The sequence below is a fragment of the Siphateles boraxobius genome, unplaced genomic scaffold (assembly GCF_051911475.1).
Source record: "Siphateles boraxobius isolate OS27281-9 unplaced genomic scaffold, OSU_SipBor_1 41, whole genome shotgun sequence".
NCBI classification, from domain to species: Eukaryota; Metazoa; Chordata; class Actinopteri; order Cypriniformes; family Leuciscidae; genus Siphateles; species Siphateles boraxobius.
In genome coordinates this window covers 18,911,702-18,930,227 of record NW_027509042.1, presented here as the reverse complement: position 1 = coordinate 18,930,227, position 18,526 = coordinate 18,911,702, and the positions used below count along the sequence as shown (strand labels likewise).

The window sequence follows — 18,526 nt, the reverse complement described above, 5'->3', positions numbered from 1 at the left end:
TAAAAGGTACATGTAAGTAAATAACAGAACACACTTATCCTCATGAGGGGATGTAGCACAGTGGTAGAGCGCATGCTTTGCATGTATGAGGTCCTGTGTTCGATCCCCAGCATCTCCAAGCAATATGGTGCTTTCCATTAAAGTCTTTCCCTTTTTCTTAAACATCTGAATGCTTTGCATGTATGAGGTCCTGTGTTCAATCCCCAGCATCTCCAAGCAATATGGTGCTTTCCATTAAAATCTTTCACTGTTTCTTAAACATCTGAACTATATGTATTACATCCAGTGTTGACCTTTATCAACTATACGTTTTGATTTAAACATACATGTATAGGTTATGGGTTCAATCCCCAGCATCTCCATGTAATATTGGACTTTTAAGTCAAAGTCATATATCACAAAGGCACCATGCGTAAAGATATTATTATAACAAGAGAAATACAACAGCTAAAGCAGGGGATGTAGCTCACTGGTAGAGTGCATGCTTTGCATGTATGAGGTCATGAGTTCAATCCCTAGCAGCTCCAAGGAATATGGTTCTTTCCCTGTTTTTTAAACATCTGAACTGCATATGTAATCATTCCAGCACAGACCTCACTTATCATCAGATAACAGAACTCACTTATCATCATGAGGGGATGAAGCTCAGTGGAAGACCACATGCTTCACATGTATGAGGGCCTTGGTTCAATCCACAGCATCTCCAAGCAATATGGTTCTTGCCCTGTTTCTTAAACATTTGTATGCATTCCAGTGTTGACCTTTATAACCTATAAATTTTGATTTAAAGGTACATCTAAGTAAGTATCAGAACACATTTACAATCATGAGGGGATGTAGCTCAGTGGTAGAGTGCATGCTTCGCATGTATGAGGTCCTGGGTTCAATCCACAGCATCTCCAAGCAATGGGATTCTTTACCTGTTTTTTAAACATTTGAACTGCATATGTAATCATTCCAGTATTGACATTTATCACCTATAGATTTTGATTTAAATGCACATGTAAGTAAATAACAGAACACACTGATCACTTTGAGGGCATGTAGCTCTGTGGTAGAGCCCTTGCTTTGCATGTATGAGTTCCTGGGTTCAATCCCCAGCTTCTCCATGCCATGTTCTACTTCTAACTCAAAGCCATATATCACATAGGCATTGTGGGCCTTGCTTCAATCCACAGCATCTCCAAGCAATATGGTTCTTTCCCTGTTTTTTAAACATTTGTATGCATTCCAGTGTTGACCTTTATAACCTATACATTTTGATTAAAAGGTACATGTAAGTAAATAACAGAACACATCATCATGAGGGGATGTAGCTCAGTGGTAGAGCGCATGCTTTGCATGTATGAGGTCCTGGGTTCAATCTCCAGCATCTCCAAGCAATGGGGTTCTTTACCTCTTTTTTAAACATTTGAACTGCATATGTAATCATTCCAGTATTGAACTTTATCACCTATAGATTTTGAATTAAATGCACATGTAAGTAAATAACAGAACACACTGACCACTTTGAGGGCATGTAGCTCTGTGGTAGAGCCCTTGCTTTGCATGTATGAGTTCCTGGGTTCAAACCCCAGCTTCTCCATGCCATGTTCTACTTCTAACTCAAAGCCATATATCACATAGGCATTGTGGGCCTTGGTTCAATCCACATCATCTCCAAGCAATATGGTTCTTTCCCTGTTTTTTAAACATTTGTATGCATTCCAGTGTTGACCTTTATAACCTATACATTTTGATTAAAAGGTACATGTAAGTAAATAACAGAACACATCATCATGAGGGGATGTAGCTCAGTGGTAGAGCGCATGCTTTGCATGTATGAGGTCCTGGGTTCAATCCCCAGCATCTCCAAGCAATGTTGGACTTTTAAGTCAAAGCCATATATCATACAGGCACTGTGCAGAAAGATATTATTTAAACAAGAGAAATACAACAGCCACTATTGTATTTCAATCCCCAGCATCTCCAAGCAATATGGTGCTTTCCAGTGTTGACATTTATAACCTATAAATTTTGATTAAAAGGTACATGTAAGTAAATAACAGAACACACTTATCCTCATGAGGGGATGTAGCTCAGTGGTAGAGCGCATGCTTTGCATGTATGAGGTCCTGTGTTCAATCCCCAGCATCTCCAAGCAATATGGTGCTTTCCATTAAAATCTTTCACTGTTTCTTAAACATCTGAACTATATGTATTACATCCAGTATTGACCTTTATCAACTATACGTTTTGATTTAAACATACATGTATAGGTTATGGGTTCAATCCCCAGCATCTCCATGTAATATTGGACTTTTAAGTCAAAGTCATATATCACAAAGGCACCATGCGTAAAGATATTATTATAACAAGAGAAATACAACAGCTAAAGCAGGGGATGTAGCTCACTGGTAGAGTGCATGCTTTGCATGTATGAGGTCATGAGTTCAATCCCTAGCAGCTCCAAGGAATATGGTTCTTTTCCTGTTTCTTAAACATCTGAACTGCATATGTAATCATTCCAGCATTGACCTATAGATTTCGATTTAAATGCACATGTAAGTAAAAAACAGAACACACTTACCATTTTGAGGGGATGTTGCTCAACGGTAGAGCGCATGCTTTGCATGTATGAGGTCCTGGGTTCAATCCCCAGCATCTCCAAGCAATGTTGGACTTTTAAGTCAAAGCCATATATCATACAGGCACTGTGCAGAAAGATATTATTTAAACAAGATAAATACAACAGCCACGGCAGGGGATGTAGCTCAGTGGTAGAGCACATGCTTTGCATGTATGAACTGCATATGTAATCATTCCAGCATTGACCTTTATCACCTATAGATTTTGATTTAAATGCACATGTAAGTAAATAACAGAACACACTGATCAATTTGAGGGCATGTAGCTCTGTGGTAGAGCGCTTGCTTTGCTCGTATGAGTTCCTGGGTTCAATCCCCAGCATCTCCAAGCAATATGGTGCTTTCCAGTGTTGACCTTTATAACCTATAAATTTTGATTAAAAGCTACATGTAAGTAAATAACAGAACTCACTTATCATCATGAGGGGATGAAGCTCAGTGGAAGAGCGCATGCTTCACATGTATGAGGGCCTTGGTTCAATCCACAGCATCTCCAAGCAATATGGTTCTTGCCCTGTTTCTTAAACATTTGTATGCATTCCAGTGTTGACCTTTATAACCTATAAATTCTGATTTAAAGGTACATGTAACTAAATAACAGAACACACTTATCATCATGAGGGGATGTCGCTCAGTGGTAGAGCGCATGCTTTGCATGTATGAGGTCATGGGTTCAATCCCCAGCATCTCCATGTAATATTGGACTTTTAAGTCAAAGTCATATATCACAAAGGCACCATGCGTAAAGATATCATTATAACAAGAGAAATACATCAGCTAAAGCAGGGGATGTAGCTCACTGGTAGAGTGCATGCTTTGCATGTATGAGGTCATGAGTTCAATCCCTAGCAGCTCCAAGGAATATGGTTCTTTTCCTGTTTCTTAAACATCTGAACTGCATATGTAATCATTCCAGCATTGACCTATAGATTTCGATTTAAATGCACATGTAAGTAAAAAACAGAACACACTTACCATTTTGAGGGGATGTTGCTCAACGGTAGAGCGCATGCTTTGCATGTATGAGGTCCTGGGTTCAATCCCCAGCATCTCCAAGCAATGTTGGACTTTTAAGTCAAAGCCATATATCATACAGGCACTGTGCAGAAAGATATTATTTAAACAAGATAAATACAACAGCCACGGCAGGGGATGTAGCTCAGTGGTAGAGCACATGCTTTGCATGTATGAACTGCATATGTAATCATTCCAGCATTGACCTTTATCACCTATAGATTTTGATTTAAATGCACATGTAAGTAAATAACAGAACACACTGATCAATTTGAGGGCATGTAGCTCTGTGGTAGAGCGCTTGCTTTGCTCGTATGAGTTCCTGGGTTCAATCCCCAGCATCTCCAAGCAATATGGTGCTTTCCAGTGTTGACCTTTATAACCTATAAATTTTGATTAAAAGCTACATGTAAGTAAATAACAGAACTCACTTATCATCATGAGGGGATGAAGCTCAGTGGAAGAGCGCATGCTTCACATGTATGAGGGCCTTGGTTCAATCCACAGCATCTCCAAGCAATATGGTTCTTGCCCTGTTTCTTAAACATTTGTATGCATTCCAGTGTTGACCTTTATAACCTATAAATTCTGATTTAAAGGTACATGTAACTAAATAACAGAACACACTTATCATCATGAGGGGATGTCGCTCAGTGGTAGAGCGCATGCTTTGCATGTATGAGGTCATGGGTTCAATCCCCAGCATCTCCATGTAATATTGGACTTTTAAGTCAAAGTCATATATCACAAAGGCACCATGCGTAAAGATATCATTATAACAAGAGAAATACATCAGCTAAAGCAGGGGATGTAGCTCACTGGTAGAGTGCATGCTTTGCATGTATGAGGTCATGAGTTCAATCCCATACATCTCCAAGGAATATGGTTCTTTCCCTGTTTTTTAAACATCTGAACTGCATATGTAATCATTCCAGCACAGACCTATGTCACCTATAGATTTCGATTTAAATGCACATGTAACTAAAAAACAGAACACACTTACCATTTTGAGGGGATGTAGCTCAGTGGTAGAGCGCATGCTTTGCATGTATGAGGTCCTGGGTTCAATCCCCAGCATCTCCATGCAATGTTGTACTTCTAAGTCAAAGCCATATATCACACAGGCACTGTGCATAAGGATATTATTTAAGCAAGAGAAATGTATGAGGTCCTGGGTTCAATCTCCAGCATCTCCAAGCAATATGGTGCTTTCCATTAAAATCTTTCACTGTTTCTTAAACATCTGAACTATATGTATTACATCCAGTGTTGACCTTTATCAACTATAAGTTTTGATTTAAACATACATGTATAGGTTATGGGTTCAATCCCCAGCATCTCCATGTAATATTGGACTTTTAAGTCAAAGCCATATATCATACAGGCACTGTGCAGAAAGATATTATTTAAACAAGAGAAATACAACAGCCACAGCAGGGGATGTAGCTCAGTGGTAGAGCGCATGCTTTGCATGTATGAACTGCATATGTAATCATTCCAGCATTGACCTTTATCACCTATAGATTTTGATCTAAATGCACATGTAAGTAATTAACAGAACACACTGATCAATTTGAGGGCATGTAGCTCTGTGGTAGAGCGCTTGCTTTGCACGTATGAATTCCTGGGTTCAATCCCCAGCATCTCCAAGCAATATGGTGCTTTCCAGTGTTGACCTTTATAACCTATAAATTTTGATTAAAAGGTACATGTAAGTAAATAACAGAACTCACTTATCATCATGAGGGGATGAAGCTCAGTGGAAGACCACATGCTTCACATGTATGAGGGCCTTGGTTCAATCCACAGCATCTCCAAGCAATATGGTTCTTGCCCTGTTTCTTAAACATTTGTATGCATTCCAGTGTTGACCTTTATAACCTATAAATTTTGATTTAAAGGTATATCTAAGTAAGTATCAGAACACATTTACAATCATGAGGGGATGTAGCTCAGTGGTAGAGTGCATGCTTCGCATGTATGAGGTCCTGGGTTCAATCTCCAAGCAATGGGGTTCTTTACCTCTTTTTTAAACATTTGAACTGCATATGTAATCATTCCAGTATTGAACTTTATCACCTATAGATTTTGATTTAAATGCACATGTAAGTAAATAACAGAACACACTGATCACTTTGAGGGCATGTAGCTCTGTGGTAGAGCCCTTGCTTTGCATGTATGAGTTCCTCGGTTCAAACCCCAGCTTCTCCATGCCATGTTCTACTTCTAACTCAAAGCCATATATCACATAGGCATTGTGGGCCTTGGTTCAATCCACATCATCTCCAAGCAATATGGTTCTTTCCCTGTTTTTTAAACATTTGTATGCATTCCAGTGTTGACCTTTATAACCTATACATTTTGATTAAAAGGTACATGTAAGTAAATAACAGAACACATCATCATGAGGGGATGTAGCTCAGTGGTAGAGCGCATGCTTTGCATGTATGAGGTCCTGGGTTCAATCCCCAGCATCTCAACTATTGTATTTCAATCCCCAGCATCTCCAAGCAATATGGTGCTTTCCAGTGTTGACATTTATAACCTATAAATTTTGATTAAAAGGTACATGTAAGTAAATAACAGAACACACTTATCCTCATGAGGGGATGTAGCTCAGTGGTAGAGCGCATGCTTTGCATGTATGAGGTCCTGGGTTCGATCCCCAGCATCTCCAAGCAATATGGTGCTTTCCATTAAAGTCTTTCCCTTTTTCTTAAACATCTGAATGCTTTGCATGTATGAGGTCCTGTGTTCAATCCCCAGCATCTCCAAGCAACATGGTGCTTTCCATTAAAATCTTTCACTGTTTCTTAAACATCTGAACTATATGTATTACATCCAGTGTTGACCTTTATCAACTATAAGTTTTGATTTAAACATACATGTATAGGTTATGGGTTCAATTCCCAGCATCTCCATGTAATATTGGACTTTTAAGTCAAAGTCATATATCACAAAGGCACCATGCGTAAAGATATTATTATAACAAGAGAAATACAACAGCTAAAGCAGGGGATGTAGCTCACTGGTAGAGTGCATGCTTTGCATGTATGAGGTCATGAGTTCAATCCCTAGCAGCTCCAAGGAATATGGTTCTTTCCCTGTTTCTTAAACATCTGAACTGCATATGTAATCATTCCAGCATTGACCTATAGATTTCGATTTAAATGCACATGTAAGTAAAAAACAGAACACACTTACCATTTTGAGGGGATGTAGCTCAGTGGTAGAGCGCATGCTTTGCATGTATGAGGTCCTGGGTTCAATCCCCAGCATCTCCAAGCAATGTTGGACTTTTAAGTCAAAGCCATATATCATACAGGCACTGTGCAGAAAGATATTATTTAAACAAGAGAAATACAACAGCCACGGCAGGGGATGTAGCTCAGTGGTAGAGCACATGCTTTGCATGTATGAACTGCATATGTAATCATTCCAGCATTGACCTTTATCACCTATAGATTTTGATTTAAATGCACATGTAAGTAAATAACAGAACACACTGATCAATTTGAGGGCATGTAGCTCTGTGGTAGAGCGCTTGCTTTGCACGTATGAGTTCCTGGGTTCAATCCCCAGCATCTCCAAGCAATATGGTGCTTTCCAGTGTTGACCTTTATAACCTATAAATTTTGATTAAAAGCTACATGTAAGTAAATAACAGAACTCACTTATCATCATGAGGGGATGAAGCTCAGTGGAAGAGCGCATGCTTCACATGTATGAGGGCCTTGGTTCAATCCACAGCATCTCCAAGCAATATGGTTCTTGCCCTGTTTCTTAAACATTTGTATGCATTCCAGTGTTGACCTTTATAACCTATAAATTCTGATTTAAAGGTACATGTAACTAAATAACAGAACACACTTATCATCATGAGGGGATGTCGCTCAGTGGTAGAGCGCATGCTTTGCATGTATGAGGTCATGGGTTCAATCCCCAGCATCTCCATGTAATATTGGACTTTTAAGTCAAAGTCATATATCACAAAGGCACCATGCGTAAAGATATTATTGTAACAAGAGAAATACATCAGCTAAAGCAGGGGATGTAGCTCACTGGTAGAGTGCATGCTTTGCATGTATGAGGTCATGAGTTCAATCCCATACATCTCCAAGGAATATGGTTCTTTCCCTGTTTCTTAAACATCTGAACTGCATATGTAATCATTCCAGCACAGACCTATGTCACCTATAGATTTCGATTTAAATGCACATGTAACTAAAAAACAGAACACTCTTACCATTTAGAGGGGATGTAGCTCAGTGGTAGAGCGCATGCTTTGCATGTATGAGGTCCTGGGTTCAATCCCCAGCATCTCCATGCAATGTTGTACTTCTAAGTCAAAGCCATATATCACACAGGCACTGTGCATAAGGATATTATTTAAGCAAGAGAAATGTATGAGGTCCTGGGTTCAATCTCCAGCATCTCCAAGCAATATGGTGCTTTCCATTAAAGTCTTTCCCTTTTTCTTAAACATCTGAATGCTTTGCATGTATGAGGTCCTGTGTTCAATCCCCAGCATCTCCAAGCAATATGGTGCTTTCCATTAAAATCTTTCACTGTTTCTTAAACATCTGAACTATATGTATTACATCCAGTGTTGACCTTTATCAACTATAAGTTTTGATTTAAACATACATGTATAGGTTGTGGGTTCAATCCCCAGCATCTCCATGTAATATTGGACTTTTAAGTCAAAGCCATATATCATACAGGCACTGTGCAGAAAGATATTATTTAAACAAGAGAAATACAACAGCCACAGCAGGGGATGTAGCTCAGTGGTAGAGCGCATGCTTTGCATGTATGAACTGCATATGTAATCATTCCAGCATTGACCTTTATCACCTATAGATTTTGATCTAAATGCACATGTAAGTAATTAACAGAACACACTGATCAATTTGAGGGCATGTAGCTCTGTGGTAGAGCGCTTGCTTTGCACGTATGAGTTCCTGGGTTCAATCCCCAGCATCTCCAAGCAATATGGTGCTTTCCAGTGTTGACCTTTATAACCTATAAATTTTGATTAAAAGGTACATGTAAGTAAATAACAGAACTCACTTATCATCATGAGGGGATGAAGCTCAGTGGAAGACCACATGCTTCACATGTATGAGGGCCTTGGTTCAATCCACAGCATCTCCAAGCAATATGGTTCTTGCCCTGTTTCTTAAACATTTGTATGCATTCCAGTGTTGACCTTTATAACCTATAAATTTTGATTTAAAGGTATATCTAAGTAAGTATCAGAACACATTTACAATCATGAGGGGATGTAGCTCAGTGGTAGAGTGCATGCTTCGCATGTATGAGGTCCTGGGTTCAATCTCCAGCATCTCCAAGCAATGGGGTTCTTTACCTCTTTTTTAAACATTTGAACTGCATATGTAATCATTCCAGTATTGAACTTTATCACCTATAGATTTTGATTTAAATGCACATGTAAGTAAATAACAGAACACACTGATCACTTTGAGGGCATGTAGCTCTGTGGTAGAGCCCTTGCTTTGCATGTATGAGTTCCTGGGTTCAAACCCCAGCTTCTCCATGCCATGTTCTACTTCTAACTCAAAGCCATATATCACATAGGCATTGTGGGCCTTGGTTCAATCCACATCATCTCCAAGCAATATGGTTCTTTCCCTGTTTTTTAAACATTTGTATGCATTCCAGTGTTGACCTTTATAACCTATACATTTTGATTAAAAGGTACATGTAAGTAAATAACAGAACACATCATCATGAGGGGATGTAGCTCAGTGGTAGAGCGCATGCTTTGCATGTATGAGGTCCTGGGTTCAATCCCCAGCATCTCCACTATTGTATTTCAATCCCCAGCATCTCCTAGCAATATGGTGCTTTCCAGTGTTGACATTTATAACCTATAAATTTTGATTAAAAGGTACATGTAAGTAAATAACAGAACACACTTATCCTCATGAGGGGATGTAGCTCAGTGGTAGAGCGCATGCTTTGCATGTATGAGGTCCTGGGTTCGATCCCCAGCATCTCCAAGCAATATGGTGCTTTCCATTAAAGTCTTTCCCTTTTTCTTAAACATCTGAATGCTTTGCATGTATGAGGTCCTGTGTTCAATCCCCAGCATCTCCAAGCAATATGGTGCTTTCCATTAAAATCTTTCACTGTTTCTTAAACATCTGAACTATATGTATTACATCCAGTGTTGACCTTTATCAACTATAAGTTTTGATTTAAACATACATGTATAGGTTATGGGTTCAATTCCCAGCATCTCCATGTAATATTGGACTTTTAAGTCAAAGTCATATATCACAAAGGCACCATGCGTAAAGATATTATTATAACAAGAGAAATACAACAGCTAAAGCAGGGGATGTAGCTCACTGGTAGAGTGCATGCTTTGCATGTATGAGGTCATGAGTTCAATCCCTAGCATCTCCAAGGAATATGGTTCTTTCCCTGTTTCTTAAACATCTGAACTGCATATGTAATCATTCCAGCATTGACCTAAAGATTTCGATTTAAATGCACATGTAAGTAAAAAACAGAACACACTTACCATTTTGAGGGGATGTAGCTCAGTGGTAGAGCGCATGCTTTGCATGTATGAGGTCCTGGGTTCAATCCCCAGCATCTCCAAGCAATGTTGGACTTTTAAGTCAAAGCCATATATCATACAGGCACTGTGCAGAAAGATATTATTTAAACAAGAGAAATACAACAGCCACGGCAGGGGATGTAGCTCAGTGGTAGAGCGCATGCTTTGCATGTATGAACTGCATATGTAATCATTCCAGCATTGACCTTTATCACCTATAGATTTTGATTTAAATGCACATGTAAGTAAATAACAGAACACACTGATCAATTTGAGGGCATGTAGCTCTGTGGTAGAGCGCTTGCTTTGCACGTATGAGTTCCTGGGTTCAATCCCCAGCATCTCCAAGCAATATGGTGCTTTCCAGTGTTGACCTTTATAACCTATAAATTTTGATTAAAAGCTACATGTAAGTAAATAACAGAACTCACTTATCATCATGAGGGGATGAAGCTCAGTGGAAGAGCGCATTCTTCACATGTATGAGGGCCTTGGTTCAATCCACAGCATCTCCAAGCAATATGGTTCTTGCCCTGTTTCTTAAACATTTGTATGCATTCCAGTGTTGACCTTTATAACCTATAAATTCTTTGCATGTATGAGGTCATGGGTTCAATCCCCAGCATCTCCATGTAATATTGGACTTTTAAGTCAAAGTCATATATCACAAAGGCACCACGCGTAAAGATATTATTATAACAAGAGAAATACATCAGCTAAAGCAGGGGATGTAGCTCACTGGTAGAGTGCATGCTTTGCATGTATGAGGTCATGAGTTCAATCCCATACATCTCCAAGGAATATGGTTCGTTCCCTGTTTCTTAAACATCTGAACTGCATATGTAATCATTCCAGCACAGACCTATGTCACCTATAGATTTCGATTTAAATGCACATGTAACTAAAAAACAGAACACTTTACCTCTTTTTTAAACATTTGAACTGCATATGTAATCATTCCAGTATTGAACTTTATCACCTATAGATTTTGATTTAAATGCACATGTAAGTAAATAACAGAACACACTGATCGGTTTGAGGGCATGTAGCTCTGTGGTAGAGCCCTTGCTTTGCATGTATGAGTTCCTGGGTTCAAACCCCAGCTTCTCCATGCCATGTTCTACTTCTAACTCAAAGCCATATATCACATAGGCATTGTGGGCCTTGGTTCAATCCACATCATCTCCAAGCAATATGGTTCTTTCCCTGTTTTTCAAACATTTGTATGCATTCCAGTGTTGACCTTTATAACCTATACATTTTGATTAAAAGGTACATGTAAGTAAATAACATAACACATCATCATGAGGGGATGTAGCTCAGTGGTAGAGCGCATGCTTTGCATGTATGAGGTCCTGGGTTCAATCCCCAGCATCTCCAAGCAATGTTGGACTTTTAAGTCAAAGCCATATATCATACAGGCACTGTGCAGAAAGATATTATTTAAACAAGAGAAATACAACAGCCACTATTGTATTTCAATCCCCAGCATCTCCAAGCAATATGGTGCTTTCCAGTGTTGACATTTATAACCTATGAATTTTGATTAAAAGGTACATGTAAGTAAATAACAGAACTCACTTATCATCATGAGGGGATGAAGCTCAGTGGAAGACCACATGCTTCACATGTATGAGGGCCTTGGTTCAATCCACAGCATCTCCAAGCAATATGGTTCTTGCCCTGTTTCTTAAACATTTGTATGCATTCCAGTGTTGACCTTTATAACCTATAAATTTTGATTTAAAGGTATATCTAAGTAAGTATCAGAACACATTTACAATCATGAGGGGATGTAGCTCAGTGGTAGAGTGCATGCTTCGCATGTATGAGGTCCTGGGTTCAATCTCCAGCATCTCCAAGCAATGGGGTTCTTTACCTCTTTTTTAAACATTTGAACTGCATATGTAATCATTCCAGTATTGAACTTTATCACCTATAGATTTTGATTTAAATGCACATGTAAGTAAATAACAGAACACACTGATCACTTTGAGGGCATGTAGCTCTGTGGTAGAGCCCTTGCTTTGCATGTATGAGTTCCTGGGTTCAAACCCCAGCTTCTCCATGCCATGTTCTACTTCTAACTCAAAGCCATATATCACATAGGCATTGTGGGCCTTGGTTCAATCCACATCATCTCCAAGCAATATGGTTCTTTCCCTGTTTTTTAAACATTTGTATGCATTCCAGTGTTGACCTTTATAACCTATACATTTTGATTAAAAGGTACATGTAAGTAAATAACAGAACACATCATCATGAGGGGATGTAGCTCAGTGGTAGAGCGCATGCTTTGCATGTATGAGGTCCTGGGTTCAATCCCCAGCATCTCCACTATTGTATTTCAATCCCCAGCATCTCCCAGCAATATGGTGCTTTCCAGTGTTGACCTTTATAACCTATAAATTTTGATTAAAAGGTACATGTAAGTAAATAACAGAACTCACTTATCATCATGAGGGGATGAAGCTCAGTGGAAGACCACATGCTTCACATGTATGAGGGCCTTGGTTCAATCCACAGCATCTCCAAGCAATATGGTTCTTGCCCTGTTTCTTAAACATTTGTATGCATTCCAGTGTTGACCTTTATAACCTATAAATTTTGATTTAAAGGTATATCTAAGTAAGTATCAGAACACATTTACAATCATGAGGGGATGTAGCTCAGTGGTAGAGTGCATGCTTCGCATGTATGAGGTCCTGGGTTCAATCTCCAGCATCTCCAAGCAATGGGGTTCTTTACCTCTTTTTTAAACATTTGAACTGCATATGTAATCATTCCAGTATTGAACTTTATCACCTATAGATTTTGATTTAAATGCACATGTAAGTAAATAACAGAACACACTGATCACTTTGAGGGCATGTAGCTCTGTGGTAGAGCCCTTGCTTTGCATGTATGAGTTCCTGGGTTCAAACCCCAGCTTCTCCATGCCATGTTCTACTTCTAACTCAAAGCCATATATCACATAGGCATTGTGGGCCTTGGTTCAATCCACATCATCTCCAAGCAATATGGTTCTTTCCCTGTTTTTTAAACATTTGTATGCATTCCAGTGTTGACCTTTATAACCTATACATTTTGATTAAAAGGTACATGTAAGTAAATAACAGAACACATCATCATGAGGGGATGTAGCTCAGTGGTAGAGCGCATGCTTTGCATGTATGAGGTCCTGGGTTCAATCCCCAGCATCTCCACTATTGTATTTCAATCCCCAGCATCTCCTAGCAATATGGTGCTTTCCAGTGTTGACATTTATAACCTATAAATTTTGATTAAAAGGTACATGTAAGTAAATAACAGAACACACTTATCCTCATGAGGGGATGTAGCTCAGTGGTAGAGCGCATGCTTTGCATGTATGAGGTCCTGGGTTCGATCCCCAGCATCTCCAAGCAATATGGTGCTTTCCATTAAAGTCTTTCCCTTTTTCTTAAACATCTGAATGCTTTGCATGTATGAGGTCCTGTGTTCAATCCCCAGCATCTCCAAGCAATATGGTGCTTTCCATTAAAATCTTTCACTGTTTCTTAAACATCTGAACTATATGTATTACATCCAGTGTTGACCTTTATCAACTATAAGTTTTGATTTAAACATACATGTATAGGTTATGGGTTCAATTCCCAGCATCTCCATGTAATATTGGACTTTTAAGTCAAAGTCATATATCACAAAGGCACCATGCGTAAAGATATTATTATAACAAGAGAAATACAACAGCTAAAGCAGGGGATGTAGCTCACTGGTAGAGTGCATGCTTTGCATGTATGAGGTCATGAGTTCAATCCCTAGCATCTCCAAGGAATATGGTTCTTTCCCTGTTTCTTAAACATCTGAACTGCATATGTAATCATTCCAGCATTGACCTAAAGATTTCGATTTAAATGCACATGTAAGTAAAAAACAGAACACACTTACCATTTTGAGGGGATGTAGCTCAGTGGTAGAGCGCATGCTTTGCATGTATGAGGTCCTGGGTTCAATCCCCAGCATCTCCAAGCAATGTTGGACTTTTAAGTCAAAGCCATATATCATACAGGCACTGTGCAGAAAGATATTATTTAAACAAGAGAAATACAACAGCCACGGCAGGGGATGTAGCTCAGTGGTAGAGCGCATGCTTTGCATGTATGAACTGCATATGTAATCATTCCAGCATTGACCTTTATCACCTATAGATTTTGATTTAAATGCACATGTAAGTAAATAACAGAACACACTGATCAATTTGAGGGCATGTAGCTCTGTGGTAGAGCGCTTGCTTTGCACGTATGAGTTCCTGGGTTCAATCCCCAGCATCTCCAAGCAATATGGTGCTTTCCAGTGTTGACCTTTATAACCTATAAATTTTGATTAAAAGCTACATGTAAGTAAATAACAGAACTCACTTATCATCATGAGGGGATGAAGCTCAGTGGAAGAGCGCATTCTTCACATGTATGAGGGCCTTGGTTCAATCCACAGCATCTCCAAGCAATATGGTTCTTGCCCTGTTTCTTAAACATTTGTATGCATTCCAGTGTTGACCTTTATAACCTATAAATTCTTTGCATGTATGAGGTCATGGGTTCAATCCCCAGCATCTCCATGTAATATTGGACTTTTAAGTCAAAGTCATATATCACAAAGGCACCACGCGTAAAGATATTATTATAACAAGAGAAATACATCAGCTAAAGCAGGGGATGTAGCTCACTGGTAGAGTGCATGCTTTGCATGTATGAGGTCATGAGTTCAATCCCATACATCTCCAAGGAATATGGTTCGTTCCCTGTTTCTTAAACATCTGAACTGCATATGTAATCATTCCAGCACAGACCTATGTCACCTATAGATTTCGATTTAAATGCACATGTAACTAAAAAACAGAACACTTTACCTCTTTCTTTACCTCTTTTTTAAACATTTGAACTGCATATGTAATCATTCCAGTATTGAACTTTATCACCTATAGATTTTGATTTAAATGCACATGTAAGTAAATAACAGAACACACTGATCGGTTTGAGGGCATGTAGCTCTGTGGTAGAGCCCTTGCTTTGCATGTATGAGTTCCTGGGTTCAAACCCCAGCTTCTCCATGCCATGTTCTACTTCTAACTCAAAGCCATATATCACATAGGCATTGTGGGCCTTGGTTCAATCCACATCATCTCCAAGCAATATGGTTCTTTCCCTGTTTTTCAAACATTTGTATGCATTCCAGTGTTGACCTTTATAACCTATACATTTTGATTAAAAGGTACATGTAAGTAAATAACAGAACACATCATCATGAGGGGATGTAGCTCAGTGGTAGAGTGCATGCTTTGCATGTATGAGGTCCTGGGTTCAATCCCCAGCATCTCCAAGCAATGTTGGACTTTTAAGTCAAAGCCATATATCATACAGGCACTGTGCAGAAAGATATTATTTAAACAAGAGAAATACAACAGCCACTATTGTATTTCAATCCCCAGCATCTCCAAGCAATATGGTGCTTTCCAGTGTTGACATTTATAACCTATGAATTTTGATTAAAAGGTACATGTAAGTAAATAACAGAACTCACTTATCATCATGAGGGGATGAAGCTCAGTGGAAGACCACATGCTTCACATGTATGAGGGCCTTGGTTCAATCCACAGCATCTCCAAGCAATATGGTTCTTGCCCTGTTTCTTAAACATTTGTATGCATTCCAGTGTTGACCTTTATAACCTATAAATTTTGATTTAAAGGTATATCTAAGTAAGTATCAGAACACATTTACAATCATGAGGGGATGTAGCTCAGTGGTAGAGTGCATGCTTCGCATGTATGAGGTCCTGGGTTCAATCTCCAGCATCTCCAAGCAATGGGGTTCTTTACCTCTTTTTTAAACATTTGAACTGCATATGTAATCATTCCAGTATTGAACTTTATCACCTATAGATTTTGATTTAAATGCACATGTAAGTAAATAACAGAACACACTGATCACTTTGAGGGCATGTAGCTCTGTGGTAGAGCCCTTGCTTTGCATGTATGAGTTCCTGGGTTCAAACCCCAGCTTCTCCATGCCATGTTCTACTTCTAACTCAAAGCCATATATCACATAGGCATTGTGGGCCTTGGTTCAATCCACATCATCTCCAAGCAATATGGTTCTTTCCCTGTTTTTTAAACATTTGTATGCATTCCAGTGTTGACCTTTATAACCTATACATTTTGATTAAAAGGTACATGTAAGTAAATAACAGAACACATCATCATGAGGGGATGTAGCTCAGTGGTAGAGCGCATGCTTTGCATGTATGAGGTCCTGGGTTCAATCCCCAGCATCTCCACTATTGTATTTCAATCCCCAGCATCTCCCAGCAATATGGTGCTTTCCAGTGTTGACATTTATAACCTATAAATTTTGATTAAAAGGTACATGTAAGTAAATAACAGAACACACTTATCCTCATGAGGGGATGTAGCTCAGTGGTAGAGCGCATGCTTTGCATGTATGAGGTCCTGGGTTCGATCCCCAGCATCTCCAAGCAATATGGTGCTTTCCATTAAAATCTTTCACTGTTTCTTAAACATCTGAACTATATGTATTACATCCAGTGTTGACCTTTATCAACTATAAGTTTTGATTTAAACATACATGTATAGGTTATGGGTTCAATCCCCAGCATCTCCATGTAATATTGGACTTTTAAGTCAAAGTCATATATCACAAAGGCACCATGCGTAAAGATATTATTATAACAAGAGAAATACAACAGCTAAAGCAGGGGATGTAGCTCACTGGTAGAGTGCATGCTTTGCATGTATGAGGTCATGAGTTCAATCCCTAGCATCTCCAAGGAATATGGTTCTTTCCCTGTTTCTTAAACATCTGAACTGCATATGTAATCATTCCAGCATTGACCTAAAGATTTCGATTTAAATGCACATGTAAGTAAAAAACAGAACACACTTACCATTTTGAGGGGATGTAGCTCAGTGGTAGAGCGCATGCTTTGCATGTATGAGGTCCTGGGTTCAATCCCCAGCATCTCCAAGCAATGTTGGACTTTTAAGTCAAAGCCATATATCATACAGGCACTGTGCAGAAAGATATTATTTAAACAAGAGAAATACAACAGCCACGGCAGGGGATGTAGCTCAGTGGTAGAGCGCATGCTTTGCATGTATGAACTGCATATGTAATCATTCCAGCATTGACCTTTATCACCTATAGATTTTGATTTAAATGCACATGTAAGTAAATAACAGAACACACTGATCAATTTGAGGGCATGTAGCTCTGTGGTAGAGCGCTTGCTTTGCACGTATGAGTTCCTGGGTTCAATCCCCAGCATCTCCAAGCAATATGGTGCTTTCCAGTGTTGACCTTTATAACCTATAAATTTTGATTAAAAGCTACATGTTAGTAAATAACAGAACTCACTTATCATCATGAGGGGATGAAGCTCAGTGGAAGAGCGCATGCTTCACATGTATGAGGGCCTTGGTTCAATCCACAGCATCTCCAAGCAATATGGTTCTTGCCCTGTTTCTTAAACATTTGTATGCATTCCAGTGTTGACCTTTATAACCTATAAATTCTGATTTAAAGGTACATGTAACTAAATAACAGAACACACTTATCATCATGAGGGGATGTCGCTCAGTGGTAGAGCGCATGCTTTGCATGTATGAGGTCATGGGTTCAATCCCCAGCATCTCCATGTAATATTGGACTGTTAAGTCAAAGTCATATATCACAAAGGCACCATGCGTAAAGATATCATTATAACAAGAGAAATACATCAGCTAAAGCAGGGGATGTAGCTCACTGGTAGAGTGCATGCTTTGCATGTATGAGGTCATGAGTTCAATCCCATACATCTCCAAGGAATATGGTTCTTTCCCTGTTTCTTAAACATCTGAACTGCATATGTAATCATTCCAGCACAGACCTATGTCACCTATAGATTTCGATTTAAATGCACATGTAACTAAAAAACAGAACACAATTACCATTTTGAGGGGATGTAGCTCAGTGGTAGAGCGCATGCTTTGCATGTATGAGGTCCTGGGTTCAATCCCCAGCTTCTCCATGCAATGTTGTACTTCTAAGTCAAAGCCATATATCACACAGGCACTGTGCATAAGGATATTATTTAAGCAAGAGAAATGTATGAGGTCCTGGGTTCAATCTCCAGCATCTCCAAGCAATATGTTGCTTTCCATTAAAGTCTTTCCCTTTTTCTTAAACATCTGAATGCTTTGCATGTATGAGGTCCTGTGTTCAATCCCCAGCATCTCCAAGCAATATGGTGCTTT

General features: G+C 39.1%; 40 non-coding genes across 40 annotated transcripts; all 40 read left to right on the top strand.

Annotated features, from left to right (window-relative positions):
• Positions 1-46: 46 nt before the first annotated feature.
• Positions 47-118, top strand: trnaa-ugc (transfer RNA alanine (anticodon UGC)). The gene has a single exon. It is a non-coding gene; the product is annotated as a tRNA-Ala (tRNA).
• Positions 119-830: 712 nt separating this feature from the next.
• Positions 831-902, top strand: trnaa-cgc (transfer RNA alanine (anticodon CGC)). The gene has a single exon. It is a non-coding gene; the product is annotated as a tRNA-Ala (tRNA).
• A 404-nt stretch (positions 903-1,306) lies between these two features.
• On the top strand, positions 1,307-1,378 carry trnaa-ugc (transfer RNA alanine (anticodon UGC)). Its single transcript has one exon. It is a non-coding gene; the product is annotated as a tRNA-Ala (tRNA).
• Positions 1,379-1,782: 404 nt separating this feature from the next.
• trnaa-ugc (transfer RNA alanine (anticodon UGC)) lies at positions 1,783-1,854 on the top strand. The gene has a single exon. It is a non-coding gene; the product is annotated as a tRNA-Ala (tRNA).
• Positions 1,855-2,067: 213 nt separating this feature from the next.
• On the top strand, positions 2,068-2,139 carry trnaa-ugc (transfer RNA alanine (anticodon UGC)). The gene has a single exon. It is a non-coding gene; the product is annotated as a tRNA-Ala (tRNA).
• A 438-nt stretch (positions 2,140-2,577) lies between these two features.
• On the top strand, positions 2,578-2,649 carry trnaa-ugc (transfer RNA alanine (anticodon UGC)). The gene has a single exon. It is a non-coding gene; the product is annotated as a tRNA-Ala (tRNA).
• A 93-nt stretch (positions 2,650-2,742) lies between these two features.
• Positions 2,743-2,955, top strand: trnaa-ugc (transfer RNA alanine (anticodon UGC)). Its single transcript has 2 exons — positions 2,743-2,778; positions 2,920-2,955. It is a non-coding gene; the product is annotated as a tRNA-Ala (tRNA).
• A 292-nt stretch (positions 2,956-3,247) lies between these two features.
• Positions 3,248-3,319, top strand: trnaa-ugc (transfer RNA alanine (anticodon UGC)). Its single transcript has one exon. It is a non-coding gene; the product is annotated as a tRNA-Ala (tRNA).
• Positions 3,320-3,610: 291 nt separating this feature from the next.
• Positions 3,611-3,682, top strand: trnaa-ugc (transfer RNA alanine (anticodon UGC)). The gene has a single exon. It is a non-coding gene; the product is annotated as a tRNA-Ala (tRNA).
• Positions 3,683-3,775: 93 nt separating this feature from the next.
• Positions 3,776-3,988, top strand: trnaa-ugc (transfer RNA alanine (anticodon UGC)). The gene is made up of 2 exons: positions 3,776-3,811; positions 3,953-3,988. It is a non-coding gene; the product is annotated as a tRNA-Ala (tRNA).
• A 292-nt stretch (positions 3,989-4,280) lies between these two features.
• Positions 4,281-4,352, top strand: trnaa-ugc (transfer RNA alanine (anticodon UGC)). Its single transcript has one exon. It is a non-coding gene; the product is annotated as a tRNA-Ala (tRNA).
• Positions 4,353-4,652: 300 nt separating this feature from the next.
• Positions 4,653-4,724, top strand: trnaa-ugc (transfer RNA alanine (anticodon UGC)). Its single transcript has one exon. It is a non-coding gene; the product is annotated as a tRNA-Ala (tRNA).
• A 353-nt stretch (positions 4,725-5,077) lies between these two features.
• Positions 5,078-5,290, top strand: trnaa-ugc (transfer RNA alanine (anticodon UGC)). The gene is made up of 2 exons: positions 5,078-5,113; positions 5,255-5,290. It is a non-coding gene; the product is annotated as a tRNA-Ala (tRNA).
• Positions 5,291-6,049: 759 nt separating this feature from the next.
• Positions 6,050-6,121, top strand: trnaa-ugc (transfer RNA alanine (anticodon UGC)). Its single transcript has one exon. It is a non-coding gene; the product is annotated as a tRNA-Ala (tRNA).
• A 125-nt stretch (positions 6,122-6,246) lies between these two features.
• trnaa-ugc (transfer RNA alanine (anticodon UGC)) lies at positions 6,247-6,318 on the top strand. Its single transcript has one exon. It is a non-coding gene; the product is annotated as a tRNA-Ala (tRNA).
• A 535-nt stretch (positions 6,319-6,853) lies between these two features.
• trnaa-ugc (transfer RNA alanine (anticodon UGC)) lies at positions 6,854-6,925 on the top strand. The gene has a single exon. It is a non-coding gene; the product is annotated as a tRNA-Ala (tRNA).
• A 93-nt stretch (positions 6,926-7,018) lies between these two features.
• On the top strand, positions 7,019-7,231 carry trnaa-ugc (transfer RNA alanine (anticodon UGC)). Its single transcript has 2 exons — positions 7,019-7,054; positions 7,196-7,231. It is a non-coding gene; the product is annotated as a tRNA-Ala (tRNA).
• A 292-nt stretch (positions 7,232-7,523) lies between these two features.
• Positions 7,524-7,595, top strand: trnaa-ugc (transfer RNA alanine (anticodon UGC)). Its single transcript has one exon. It is a non-coding gene; the product is annotated as a tRNA-Ala (tRNA).
• Positions 7,596-7,895: 300 nt separating this feature from the next.
• On the top strand, positions 7,896-7,967 carry trnaa-ugc (transfer RNA alanine (anticodon UGC)). The gene has a single exon. It is a non-coding gene; the product is annotated as a tRNA-Ala (tRNA).
• Positions 7,968-8,922: 955 nt separating this feature from the next.
• Positions 8,923-8,994, top strand: trnaa-cgc (transfer RNA alanine (anticodon CGC)). Its single transcript has one exon. It is a non-coding gene; the product is annotated as a tRNA-Ala (tRNA).
• Positions 8,995-9,398: 404 nt separating this feature from the next.
• trnaa-ugc (transfer RNA alanine (anticodon UGC)) lies at positions 9,399-9,470 on the top strand. Its single transcript has one exon. It is a non-coding gene; the product is annotated as a tRNA-Ala (tRNA).
• Positions 9,471-9,595: 125 nt separating this feature from the next.
• On the top strand, positions 9,596-9,667 carry trnaa-ugc (transfer RNA alanine (anticodon UGC)). Its single transcript has one exon. It is a non-coding gene; the product is annotated as a tRNA-Ala (tRNA).
• A 535-nt stretch (positions 9,668-10,202) lies between these two features.
• On the top strand, positions 10,203-10,274 carry trnaa-ugc (transfer RNA alanine (anticodon UGC)). The gene has a single exon. It is a non-coding gene; the product is annotated as a tRNA-Ala (tRNA).
• Positions 10,275-10,367: 93 nt separating this feature from the next.
• Positions 10,368-10,580, top strand: trnaa-ugc (transfer RNA alanine (anticodon UGC)). The gene is made up of 2 exons: positions 10,368-10,403; positions 10,545-10,580. It is a non-coding gene; the product is annotated as a tRNA-Ala (tRNA).
• Positions 10,581-11,541: 961 nt separating this feature from the next.
• trnaa-ugc (transfer RNA alanine (anticodon UGC)) lies at positions 11,542-11,613 on the top strand. Its single transcript has one exon. It is a non-coding gene; the product is annotated as a tRNA-Ala (tRNA).
• Positions 11,614-12,022: 409 nt separating this feature from the next.
• Positions 12,023-12,094, top strand: trnaa-cgc (transfer RNA alanine (anticodon CGC)). The gene has a single exon. It is a non-coding gene; the product is annotated as a tRNA-Ala (tRNA).
• A 404-nt stretch (positions 12,095-12,498) lies between these two features.
• Positions 12,499-12,570, top strand: trnaa-ugc (transfer RNA alanine (anticodon UGC)). The gene has a single exon. It is a non-coding gene; the product is annotated as a tRNA-Ala (tRNA).
• A 321-nt stretch (positions 12,571-12,891) lies between these two features.
• On the top strand, positions 12,892-12,963 carry trnaa-cgc (transfer RNA alanine (anticodon CGC)). Its single transcript has one exon. It is a non-coding gene; the product is annotated as a tRNA-Ala (tRNA).
• Positions 12,964-13,367: 404 nt separating this feature from the next.
• trnaa-ugc (transfer RNA alanine (anticodon UGC)) lies at positions 13,368-13,439 on the top strand. The gene has a single exon. It is a non-coding gene; the product is annotated as a tRNA-Ala (tRNA).
• A 125-nt stretch (positions 13,440-13,564) lies between these two features.
• On the top strand, positions 13,565-13,636 carry trnaa-ugc (transfer RNA alanine (anticodon UGC)). The gene has a single exon. It is a non-coding gene; the product is annotated as a tRNA-Ala (tRNA).
• Positions 13,637-14,171: 535 nt separating this feature from the next.
• On the top strand, positions 14,172-14,243 carry trnaa-ugc (transfer RNA alanine (anticodon UGC)). The gene has a single exon. It is a non-coding gene; the product is annotated as a tRNA-Ala (tRNA).
• Positions 14,244-14,336: 93 nt separating this feature from the next.
• On the top strand, positions 14,337-14,549 carry trnaa-ugc (transfer RNA alanine (anticodon UGC)). Its single transcript has 2 exons — positions 14,337-14,372; positions 14,514-14,549. It is a non-coding gene; the product is annotated as a tRNA-Ala (tRNA).
• A 973-nt stretch (positions 14,550-15,522) lies between these two features.
• Positions 15,523-15,594, top strand: trnaa-ugc (transfer RNA alanine (anticodon UGC)). The gene has a single exon. It is a non-coding gene; the product is annotated as a tRNA-Ala (tRNA).
• Positions 15,595-16,003: 409 nt separating this feature from the next.
• On the top strand, positions 16,004-16,075 carry trnaa-cgc (transfer RNA alanine (anticodon CGC)). Its single transcript has one exon. It is a non-coding gene; the product is annotated as a tRNA-Ala (tRNA).
• Positions 16,076-16,479: 404 nt separating this feature from the next.
• Positions 16,480-16,551, top strand: trnaa-ugc (transfer RNA alanine (anticodon UGC)). The gene has a single exon. It is a non-coding gene; the product is annotated as a tRNA-Ala (tRNA).
• Positions 16,552-16,676: 125 nt separating this feature from the next.
• On the top strand, positions 16,677-16,748 carry trnaa-ugc (transfer RNA alanine (anticodon UGC)). Its single transcript has one exon. It is a non-coding gene; the product is annotated as a tRNA-Ala (tRNA).
• Positions 16,749-17,186: 438 nt separating this feature from the next.
• On the top strand, positions 17,187-17,258 carry trnaa-ugc (transfer RNA alanine (anticodon UGC)). The gene has a single exon. It is a non-coding gene; the product is annotated as a tRNA-Ala (tRNA).
• A 93-nt stretch (positions 17,259-17,351) lies between these two features.
• Positions 17,352-17,564, top strand: trnaa-ugc (transfer RNA alanine (anticodon UGC)). The gene is made up of 2 exons: positions 17,352-17,387; positions 17,529-17,564. It is a non-coding gene; the product is annotated as a tRNA-Ala (tRNA).
• A 292-nt stretch (positions 17,565-17,856) lies between these two features.
• trnaa-ugc (transfer RNA alanine (anticodon UGC)) lies at positions 17,857-17,928 on the top strand. The gene has a single exon. It is a non-coding gene; the product is annotated as a tRNA-Ala (tRNA).
• A 300-nt stretch (positions 17,929-18,228) lies between these two features.
• On the top strand, positions 18,229-18,300 carry trnaa-ugc (transfer RNA alanine (anticodon UGC)). The gene has a single exon. It is a non-coding gene; the product is annotated as a tRNA-Ala (tRNA).
• Positions 18,301-18,526: the final 226 nt, after the last annotated feature.